Source organism: Lynx rufus, unplaced genomic scaffold (genome assembly GCF_022079265.1).
Source record: "Lynx rufus isolate CCGP_SWC_20201006 ecotype Redwood Valley unplaced genomic scaffold, mLynRuf1.p SCAF_4, whole genome shotgun sequence".
Taxonomy (NCBI): Eukaryota; Metazoa; Chordata; class Mammalia; order Carnivora; family Felidae; genus Lynx; species Lynx rufus.
The window spans coordinates 142,313,896-142,325,967 of record NW_025814856.1 but is presented as its reverse complement, the minus strand read 5'-3'; the positions used below and the strand labels follow the sequence as shown (position 1 = coordinate 142,325,967).

At 36.6% G+C, this 12,072-nt stretch overlaps 1 pseudogene; it reads right to left on the bottom strand.

Annotated features, from left to right (window-relative positions):
• Positions 1-763: 763 nt before the first annotated feature.
• LOC124522874 (60S ribosomal protein L4-like) lies at positions 764-2,022 on the bottom strand (annotated as a pseudogene).
• Positions 2,023-12,072: the final 10,050 nt, after the last annotated feature.

Sequence of the window (12,072 nt, the reverse complement as noted above, 5' to 3'; positions counted from 1 at the left end):
TCATAACATCGTGTTCAGAAAAGATGCATGGTATGACATCAATCTTTTTGGCACTTGCAAAGAATCTGTATTCTGCTGTTTTAGGATGGAATGTTCTGAATATATCTGTTAGATCCATCTGATCCAAGGTGTTATTCAGAGCTACTGTTTCCTTTTTGATTTTCTGTTTGGATGATCGATCCATTGAAGAGAGTGGGGTGTTAAAATTCCCTACTATTATTGTATTACTATCAACTACTTCCTTTATGTTTGTTATTATTTGCTTTATATATTTGGGTGCTCCCATGTTGGATGCATAAATATTTATAATTGGTATAGCTTCTTGTTGGATTGTTCCCTTTATTTTTATGTAGTGCCCTTCTTCAACTCTTGTTACAGTCTTTGGTTTAAAATCTAGTTTGTCCAATATAAGTATTGCTACCCTACCTTTCTTTTCACTTTCATTTTCATGGTAAGTGCTTTTCCATCTCTTACTTTCAATCTGCATATCTCTTTAGGTCTGAAATGAGTCTCTTATAGGCAGTATATAGATGGGTCTTGCTTTTTAATCCATTCCATCACCCTATGTCTTTTGATTGGAATGTTTAGTCTATTTATTTATTTATTTTTGTTGTTGTTTTGATTTGGTTTTGGTTTGGGTTTTTTGTTGTTGTTGTTGTTGTTGTTGTTGTTGCTGTTATTGTTGTTTGTTTTTCTTTTGACCAGATCTTTATTCAAAATTAGCTGTTCATAATGATTCTACAGAAAAAACAAATTTAAGTTTTTATGCAGCAGGCTTCCTTTCTTCTATGGTGGGTTTCTTTTCAGCAGACTTCTTCTTAGATGCTGGTTTCTCAGTAGCTGCAGCCTTTTTTTCCTACTAAAGGTTTCTTCTGCTTCTTAACACCAACAGCCTTCTTTCCTTTCTTCTCTACCACAGACCTTTCACCTGGAACCCCCTTCTCATCTGATTTGGCTCCTAAGGCCACTGCTGCCTTATCCATCCAGAGTTTGTGATTCTTGGCCGGGCGAAGAATGGTGTTATATATAGTGCATGGTCTTTGCATATGGGTTTAGCTTCAATATGATTCTCAGATTTTCTGTGGACTTCAGGACTCTGTGATGAATCTTCTTGCATGGTACTCAGAGGGCTCTTTGGATCTCTGAGCTTTTCAAGATTCTGCTAAGGTCTGTGTTAAGTGTCTTATGCATGGAAGTAGGCAGCCTTACACCAAGTGCCATACAGATCATCTAACTTGCAGAAAGCACTTTCAGTCCAAGTGCAGAAATGTCCTACGTGCCCACCAGGAGCAAGTTTCAAAATTTTCAGTTTGCTTGCATTAAGTAATTCCAGGGATGTTTCTGAAGGTCTTGATACTGTTGTCCTCATTATACATGATATAAGGTCCCCTGCACTGGATATGACAACAGTTTTTCATCTTGCCTTTGCCAGCTCTCATTTGCTGAGAGGCATAGACCTTTTTCATATCATTCCAGGCTTTAAGTTTCTTAAGAAGCAAAACAACCTCTTTGATCTTCTTGTAGCCTTCACCTTTATCTTTAACCACCAAAGAAAGTTCAGGAACTTCCTTAGTACAATGACTTTTAGAATGACCAGTGCTGGTAAGGTTGAGGCAGCCAGGGCAGAGCAGATGGCATATTGCTTCTGTGTTATGTTTACTCTGAGGTGCCAATGGTGGCCTAATTTGGTTGGTACAAACACGTGGCCCCCATGACACATATTTCCAGAAGCACCCTGGCTGCAACAGTGAGTCCCATGCCTCAAACTCTGGGAATTCAAGCCATGGTTCTGCCAGTACTGGTTTGATGACCTGCTAATTCATTGACAGCATATGACTGTCTGTTGTTTTTGTGCAAGTTGGTGTGAACAAAGTTCACAATATCAGGTTTAATGGAAGCCTTGAATACAGCAGGCAAAGTAACATTTTTGCCAGATGACATTCCCTTTTCAGAATACACTGATGTCAATGGGCAAGCAGTTGTCATTCTGGGAAGAGGAGAGGGCCACACTCCTCTCAATCCTGAGGCTCCTATAGGAAAAGTGTTTGGTTTATTTAAATTCAAAGTAATTATTGACAGGTGTGTGCTTAAAGTGATTATCGATATGTGTGTGCTTACTGCCATTTTGTTACTTGTGTGGTTGTTTTTGTAGTTCTTCCTTCCTTTCTTCTCTTCCTCCCTATTCTTAGGGTTTGCTGGCTGTTTTTGGTGATACACTTGGATTCCTTCCTCTTTATTTTTTGCATATCTGTTACTGGTTTTTGATTTGTAGTTACCACTAGGTTTATATATAACATTTTATGCATATAGCTGCCTATATTGTTGATGGTCACTTAAGTTTGAACCCATTCTTTACTCTCCCCCCTCCCCATTTTAGGTATATGGTGCCATACTTTACATCCTTTTGTAAATTCCTTGACTGATTTCTATAGGTTTACTTAATTTTAGTACTTTCGTGTTTCCTACTTTTCTTACTTCTGCTTATGGTCTTTCCTTTTCACTCAGAGTCCTTTTATTTTTAAAAACATTTTTTTTAATGTTTATTCATTTTTGAGAGACAGAGAGAAACACTGTGAGCAGGGGAGGGGCAGAGAGAGAGGGAGACACAGAATCTGAAGCAGACTCCAAGTTCTGAGCTGTCAGCCCAGAGCCCGATGCAGGGCTTGAAGCCATGAACTGTGAGATCATGATCGCTGAGAGTTCTGGTAGCACTAGTTTAGTGGTCATGAATTCCTTTAACTTCTGTTTGTCTGGGAAACTTCTTCTCTCTCCTCTTCTGAATGATATCCTTGCTGAATCAAGTATTCTTGGCTGCAGGTTTTTTCTATCATCACTTTGAATATATCATGCCACTCCTGTCTGGGCTGCAAAGTTTCTGCTAAAAAATCTGCTGATAGCCTTATGGAGATTCCCTTGTATAAAACTGTTTTCTTTTCTCTTGCTGCTTTTAAAATTCTACCCTTATCACTGCTTTTTACCGTTTTAATTACTGTGTGACTTGGTGTGGACCTCCATGGGTTTATTTTACTGGAGGCTTCCTAGATGTGGATTTCTGTTCTCTTGCCCAGGTTTGGGAACTTTTCAGCTATTATTTCTTTAAGTAAATTTTCTGCTCCCTTTTCTCTCTCTTCTCTGTCTGGAATCACTTTAATGTGAATTTTGTTACACTTGCTAGTGTTGCTGAGTTCCCCAAGTCTATTTTTACTTACTTATTGTTATTTTTTGTTCTCTTTCTTGTTCAGCTTGATTGATTTCCAATAGTCTCTCCTCCTCAGGTTGCTGATCAATTCTTCTGCTTCTCCCAGTCTACTTTTTATTCCATCTAATGTATTTTTAACTTCACTTCTTAAGTTTTTCATCTCTGATTGGTTCTTTGGTTCTTTTTTTTTATGTTTTCTATCTCTTTGTTGAGGGTCTCACTGAGGTCTTCCACTTTTTTCTCAAGTCCAGTGAGAATCTTTATGACCATTACCTTAAATTCTCTATCAGACATATTACTTACTTCCATTTTGTTTAGCTCTATTGGTGTGATTTTGTCCTATTCTTTCATTTGGAATGTGTTCCTTGTCTCCTCATTTTGTCTAGCTATCTGTGTCTCTTTCTGTGTGTTAGGAAAGTTAGCAGTGTCTCCTACTCTTGAAAGTAGTGGCTTTATGAAGAAGTCCTGTAGTGCCCTACAGTGCAGTGTTCCCTGTTCACCGGAACCTTGTGCTTCAGGGATGTCTCCTGTGTGTGTTGCATGCACCCTATTGTTGTGGATGAGCTGCATTTACCTTTAGTTCAGTCATCTGCAATTGCTCTCTTTGTTGTGGGCAGGGTTTGGTCTCTGTATTGGTAGCTGGCCAATCTTCCCAGAGCTGTTTTCTATTGGCAGTGTCATGGTATAAGGTTTCTTGGCTTCTGGCAATCTACTAGGGCTTTCCCTTCCCTCTTGTTCCTCCCACCTATTTCATTATCATGAAGAAACAAAAAGAGAAGAGAGAAGGACTATTTTTTCTCTGCTTTTCTTTATACATTTCATTCTGAGGCTAGTTGTCTTATACCCAAATTAGAAAATATTGTTGAAGTGATTCTTAGGGATTATGGTCAAGTTTGAAATCTATCTATCCCATTTGAATAAGAATAAATTTTTGCAGTTCTAGAAGTCTCCAGTTCACAGTTAACTTGCTGCTAGGCTAGTAAGCTTCATAAGGTGAACTGTTGTTGATCAATTTCAGTATAATAATTATAGAAGATCTTCTGGAAATATTTAAGAAAAAGGATAATTTCATTTTATTTTATTCCTGTGCAGTGTGCTAGACACTATATTAGCTTTATGTATAATAGACTTATTGTACCTTCTGTGTTCTTTAGTAATACAACAAAAATTGCATCTTCATAAAGCATTTCATATTACAAAAATAAAAATGTAATTAAAAAAATGACATTAAATACATTAGGTATAGAAGGCAGTGTTTTGAAGAAACAGTTTTATCTTTGTAAAACTTTCCCCATAATGAAATATTTATATGGTTTGAACATTATAACTTCCATGTCAAGAAACATAGTTAATGAAAGTCAAGTGGAAAAAAATGCAAAGTAATTATTATTCAAAATGTCAGAGTAAATTTATATGCAAAACTAAAATATTTAGGATTAAAATTCATCTTTAAATTGGATTCTAAGTATAAATAAGATGCATATATTATGAACTGCAGTGGGTTAGTAGGGAGAAGTATAAATGATCACAATCTTAGATAATTACCTCAGTAGGGCATACAGTCCTTTTCAATAACTCAACACTGATACTCCTTTCAATTTTTAAGAAACTATCTTTGATACATTTATGTTGTTTGGTATTTCTAGGGAATCCTGTCACGTTGTTTAGATCTTTATAAGAACTTTGAGATGTCGTTATTAGTAAGAGAACTATATAGCATTAAATTTTAAGCATAAACAATATTCCCAGAACTTCATGAAGATTAGAATCAGGCTTCCCAATAGCCATTCACAGGACTAGACCTGAATGAAACTGTCCTGGGCAACAGTGAGACACTGCAAGTTTGTCTTTGCCATCCAACTTTTTCTTCTTCCCAGGACCCCTACAGACCTGGTTTATTTGAGCCTGTGGCCCCAGAAAGCATCCCACATTGCAGAACTACCACAATTTACCATAGATTCTTGAGCCATACCTCCAGAGCCACCTCAATATAAAACTTCTGCTTTTTCCATGTGTATTTGTGTGTAGAATGTAATTAAGATTTAGGCACACCCAATTGATTTGCTATCAGTAGTCTGTAAAAACTAATTTGGCCAAGATACAAATAGGTTTGGTGAGTTTCTGCAGCACTGACCATTTTTTCTGCCACTTGTGACTTTCTTCTTTTTTTTTTTCTTTTGGAAACAGTTTTATTGAGACAGAAGATAAACCATCCCCCATCCCCTTTCTATTCTGATGCCACAAGTTGTAATGAAATATTGGCAATAGGAGGAGCAGCTAGGAATTGTAGTGAATCCCCTGAAGTTTACTTCCAAAGTTACTCAAAATCGTGTTGCACATACATGCCATTCATGAAAACACAATGTGTCCTACTAGAGTGTAAATATGTAATATTCACCCCACTGTATCTTACATTTCTTTTAAGATCACGGTGTCTTGCTTAGTCATCTAATATTTAATACTGGTGTTTTAGAGTAATTCTTCCCAAGAGATTTGAACTATCGCTCTTGGGGCACCTGGGTAGCTCAGTTAGTCAAGCATCCGACTTCAGATCAGGCCGTGATCTCACCACTCGTGGGTTTGAGCCCCGCGTCGGCCTCTGTACTAACAGCTCAGAACCTGGAGCCCACTTCAGATTCTGTGTCTCCCTCTCTCTGCCCCTCCCCCAACTCTCTCTCTCTCTCTCTCTCTCTCTCAAAAATAAATAAACATTAAAATTTTTTTTTAAATTGTTGCTCTCAATTTTCCTAGTGAAATCGCCTCTCACCATTCCCTATTCAGACGGCTAATTCTCCCACAGAGGCTTTATATAATTACTTGTAATTTTTACTGATGTTTGTTTTTAACTGTAGTTTAATATACGACCTATACATTTTTAATAATTATGGTGACTTGCATTTATACTCCATCGTTCACCTTGAAAGATCCCAAAGCACCTTTCCAAACTATACACTTCTCACATAAATAAATGCCAGGCAACATTAAGGATGATGGAAACAGCCAGTCACACAATTAACATGCTGTTTACCTAACTCCTGAAAAATATAGATGCTTCCCAAGACCCGAGCTAATATCAATCATAGGAGATGCTTCACTGAACACCATGCCATAGGCTGATATCATCTCTGACTATTGACATAAGCCACTTTTTTATTAATTTATTTTTTAATTTACATCCAAGGTAGTTAGCATATAGTGCTATAATGATTTCAGGAATAGATTCCAGTGATTCATCCCCTATGTATAATACCCAGTGCTCATCCCAACAAGTGTCTTCCTTAATGCCACTTACCCATTTAGCCTCTCCCCCACCCCCAGAAACCCTCAGTTTGTTTTCTGTATTTAAGTCTCTTATGTTTTGTCCCCCTCCTTGTTTTTAGATTTTTTGCTTCCCTTCCCTTATGTTCATCTGTTTTGTATATTAAAGTCCTCATATGGGTGATGTCATATGATATTTGTCTTTCCCTGATTAGCTAATTTCGCTTAGCATAATACCCTGTAGTTCCATCTAGATGCAAATGGCAGGATTTCATTCTTTTTGATTAATGAGTAATACTCCATTGTGTGTGTGTGTGTGTGTGTGTGTGTGTGTGTGTGTGTGTGTATTGGGAAGACACACCATGGCTTCTTATCCATTCATCCATCGATGACATTTGGGTTCGTTCCATACTTTAGATATTGTCAATAGTGCTGCTATAAACATTGGAGTGCATGTGCCCCTTCGAAACAGCACACCTGTATCCCTTAGATAAATACCTAGTAGTGCAATTGCTGGGTCATAGGGTAATTCTATTTTTAGTTTTTTGAGGAACCTCCATACTGTTTTCCAGAGTGGCTGCACCAGCTTGCATTCCCACCAGCAGTGCAAAAAGAGGTCCTCTTTCTCTACATTGTCACCAACATCTGTTATTTCCTGAGTTATTTATTTAAGCCATTCTGACTGGTGTAAGGTGGTATGTCATTGTGGTTTTAACTTGTATTTAACTTGTATTTCATGATGAGTGATGTTGACCTTTTCTCGTGTGTCAGTTAGCCATCTGGATGTCTTCTTTGGAGAAATGTCTATTTATGTCTTTTGCCCATTTCTTCACTGGATAATTTGTTTTTTGAGTGTTGGGTTTGATAAGTTCTTTATAGATTTTGGATACTAACGCTGTATCTGAAGGGTCACTTGCAAATATCTTCTCCCATTCTGTTGATTGCCTTTTAGTTTTGCTGATGGTTTCATTCACTATGCAGAAGCTTTTTATCTTGATGAGGTCCCAGTAGTTCATCTTTTGTTTCCCTTGCCTCTGGAGATGTGTTGAGTAAGAAGTTGCTGTGGCCAAGGTCAAAGAGGTTTTTGCCTGCTTTCTCTTCTAGGATTTTGATGGCTTCCCATCTTATGTTTAGGTCTTTCATCCTTTTGGGTTTATTTTTGTGTATGGTGTAAGAAAGTGGTCCAGGTTCATTCTTCTGCATGTCGCTGTCCAGTTTTCCCTGCACCATTTGCTGAAGAGACTCTCTTCATTCAATTGAATATTCTTTCCTGCTTTGTAAAAGATTAGTTGGCCATACATTTGTGGGTCCATTTCTGGAATCCCTATTCTGTTCCATTGATCTGAGTGTCTGTTTTTGTGTGAGTACCATACTGTCTTGATGATTACAGCTTTGTAATACATCTTGAAGTCTGTGATTGTGATGCCTTCCACTTTGGTTTTCTTTTTCAGGATTGCGTTAGCTATTTTGGGTCTTTTCTTGGTTACATACAAATTTTAGGATTATTTCTTCTAGCTCTGTGAAGAATTCTGGTGTTATTTTGATAGGTATTGCATTGAATATGTACATTGCTTTGGGTAGCATTGACATTTTTACAATATTTGTTCTTCGAATCCATAAGCATGGAATATTTTTCCTTTTTTTTTTGGTGTTGTCTTCAATTTCTTTCATAAGCTTTCTATAGTTTTCAGTGTGTAGATTTTTCAACTCTTTGGTTAGATTTATTCCTAGGTATTTTGTGGGTTTTGGTGCAATAGTAAATGGGATTGATTCCTTGATTTCTCTTTCTGTTGCTTCATTATTGGTGTATAGGAATGCAACCAATTTCTGTGCATTGATTTTATACCCTGCCGAATACTTTGCCGAATTCAGTTCTAGCAGTTTTTTGGTGGAATCTTTTGGGTTTTCCATATAGAGTATCATGTCGTCCATGAAGAGTGAAAGTTTGACTTCCTCTTTGCTGATTTGGATGCCTTTTATTCCTTTGTGTTATCTGATTGCTGAGGCTATGACTTCTAATACTGTGTTGAATAACCTTGGCGAGAGTGGACATCCCTTCATGTCCTGACCTTAGGGGGAAAGCCCTCAGTTTTTCCCCATTGAGGATGATATTAGCAGTGAGTCTTTCATATGTGGCTTTTATGATCTTGAGGTATAATCCTTCTATCTCTACATTCTTGAGGGTTTTTATCAAGAAAGGATGCTGTATTTTGTCAAATGCTTTCTCTGTAAATATTGAGAGGATCATGTGGTTCTTGTCCTTTCTTTTATTGATGTGATGTATCACATTGATTGTTTTGCCAGTATTGAACCAGCCCTGCATCCCAGATATAAATCCCACTTGGAATAATTCTTTTAATGTATTGTTGGATCTGGTTAGGTAATGTCTTCTTGAGCATTTTTGCATCCGTGTTCATCAGGGAAATTGGTCTTTAGTTCTCCTTTTTAGTCGGGTCTTTGTCTGGTTTTGGAATCAAGGTAATGCTGGCTTTATAGAATGAGTTTGGAAGTTTTCCTTCCATTTCTATTTCCTGGAACAGCTTCAAAAGAATTGGTGTTAACTCTTCTTTAATGTTTTGTAGAATTCCCCTGGAAAGCTATCTGGCCCTGGATTCTTGTTTTTGGGAGATTTTTGATTACTAATTTGATTTCTTTACTGATTATGGATGTATTCAACTTTTCGATTTCCTGTTTCAGTTTTGGTAGTTTATATGTTGCTAGGAATTTGTCCATTTCTCACAGATTGCCCATTTTATTGGTGTATAATTCCTCATAATATTGTCTGATTATTGTTTGTATTTCTTCTGTGTTGGTTGTGACCTCTCCTCTTTCATTCTTGATTTTATTTATTTGGGTCCTTTCCTTTTCCCTTTTGATCAAACTCACTAGGGGTTTATCAATTTTGTTAATTCTTTCAAAGAACCAGCTTCCGGTTTCATGGATCTGTTCTACTGTTTTTTGTTTGTTTCAATAGCATTGATTTCTGCTCTAATCTTTATTATTTCCTGTCTTCTGCTGGTTTTGGGTTTTATTTGCTGTTCTTTTTCTAGCTCTTTGAGGTGTAAGGTTAGGTTGTGTATCTGAGACCTTTATTCCTTCTTTAGGAAGGCCTGGATTGCTACATAGTTTCCTCTTGTGACTGCCTTTGCTGAGTCCCAGAGGTTTTGGGTTGTGGTGTTATCGTTTTCACTGACTTCCATATATTTTTTAATTTTTTTTAACTTCTTGTTTAGCCCATTCATTCTTTAGTAGGATGTTCTTTAGTTTCCAAGTATTTGTTATCATTCCAAATGTTTTCTTGTGGTTGATCTCGAGTTTCATAGTGTTGTGGTCTGAAAATATGCATGGTATGATCTTGATTTTTTTGTACTTGTTAAGAGATGATTTGTGTCCCAGTATGTGATATATTCTGGAGAAATTCCATGTGCACTTTAGAAGAATGTATATTCTGCTGCTTTAGGATGAAACGTTCTAAATATATCTATTAAGTCCATCTGGTCCAGCGTGTCATTCAAAGCCATTGTTTCCTTGCTGGTTTTCTGTTTAGATTATCTGTCCATTGCTGTAAGTGAGGTGTTGAAGTCCCCTACTATTATGGTATTGTTATCAATGAGTTTCTGTATGTTTGTGAATAGTTGATTTATATATTTGGGTTATTCCACATTTGGAGAATAAATGTTTACAATTGTTAGATCTCTTTGGTGGATAAACTACTTAATTATGATATAATGCCCTTCTTCATCTCTTGTTACAGTCTTTATTTTAAAATCTAGATTGTCTGATATAATTATGGCTACTCTGGCTTTCTTTTGGTGATCATTAGCATGATAGATGGTTCTCCATCCCCTCACTTTCAATCTGAAGGTGAGTTTAGGTCTAAAATGGGTCTCTTGTAAACAGCATATAGACGGATCTTGTTTTCTTATCCATTCTGTTACCCTATATCTTTTGATTGGAGCATTGAGTCCATTGACATTTAGAGTGAGTACTGAAAGATATGAATTTATTGCCATTATATTCCCTATAGAGTTGGAGTTTCTGGTGCTGTTCTCTGGTTCTTTCTAGTCATTGTTGCTTTTGGTGTTTGTTGGTTTGTTTGTTTGTTTGTTTGTTTTCATCTTTTCTCCCCTCAGAGAGTCCCCCTTAAAATTTCTTGCAGGGCTGGTTTAGTGGTCATGAACTCCTTTAGTTTTTGTTTGGGAAAATTTGTATCTGTCGTTCTATTTTGAATGACAGTCTTGCTGGATAAAGAATTCTTGGCTGCATATTTTTCCAATTCAGCACATTGAATATATCCTGCCACTTCTTTCTGGCCTGCCAAGTTTCTGTGGACAGATCTGCTACAACATTATGTGTCTACCCTTGTAGGTTAAGGACTTTTTTTCCCCCTTGCTGCTTTCATTCTTTCCTTGGCTGAGTATTTTGTGAATTTGACAGTGATATGCCTTGTTGATGGTAGGTTTTTGTTGAATCTAGTGGGAGTTCTCTGTGTTTCCTGGATTTTGATGTCTGTGTCTCTTCTCAGGTTAGGAAAGTTTTCCTCTATGATTTGCTCACATAAAACAGCTACCCTTTTCTCTCTTCATCTTCTGGGACTCTTATGATTCGGATGTTATTCCTTTTTTATGAGTCACTGAGTTCTCTAATTCTTATATCGTGCTCTTTTGCTTTAGTTTCCCTCTTTTCTTCTGCTTTATTATTCTCTGTAAGTTTGTCCTCTGTATTGCTGATTTGATGCTCTGCTTCATCTATCCTTGCTGCTGTGGCAGCCAATCGAGATTGCAGCTCAGTTATAGCACTTTTAATTGTGTCATGGCTAGATTTTACTTCCTTTATCTCCGCAGAAAGGGTTTCTGTGCTTTTTTCAACCCCAGCTAGTATTCTTATTATCATGATGCTAAATTCTGGTTCAGACATCTTGCTTGTATCTGTGTTGATTAAGCCCCTGGCTGTCATTTCTTCCTGTTCTTTCTTTTGGGGTGAATTTCTTCATTTTGTCATTTTGAAGGAAGAAACAGTTAATAAAATAAAAAAAAATTAAAAAATAAAAGTTAAAAAGTTAAAACAACACAAAAAAATCAAATAAAGGATGCTAGCTCCTAGGTATATTTTGGTCTGGTTGTTCAAAGAAGCTTGATAGAATAGAGAAAAAAGTGAAAGAAAATAAAAGAAAGGAAAAAAAAAGGAAAATGTTTAGAAGTTTAAAAAGATGAATACAATGAAATGATGAAAGTAAAATAGAATTTTAAAAATTTATGAGAAAATAAAAAATGTACAAAAAAATAAACAAAAATCTTTTAATAAAAATGGAAAATAAAAATAAATTTTTTCTCTTTCTGTATTCAAGAATAAGAAAACAAAAAGAAAAAATAAAATAAATAGATGGACCAGGAACAGAATGAAATATAATTGTAATTACATCCAGTTTCCCTTAGAAGTCAAACTATGAAGCACTTTATAATCCATAAGCTAAGCAGGCAGAGAAATTTGTGGTGTTCCACTAGAACGTGGTGACCTAGTTGGGCAGATCTTGTGTAGTGGCTGTGTTCTCCAGTAGATGGCGCTGCTAGTGGAGATAGCACTAGCACTGGGGTGGATAGTTGTGGCATGTGTAT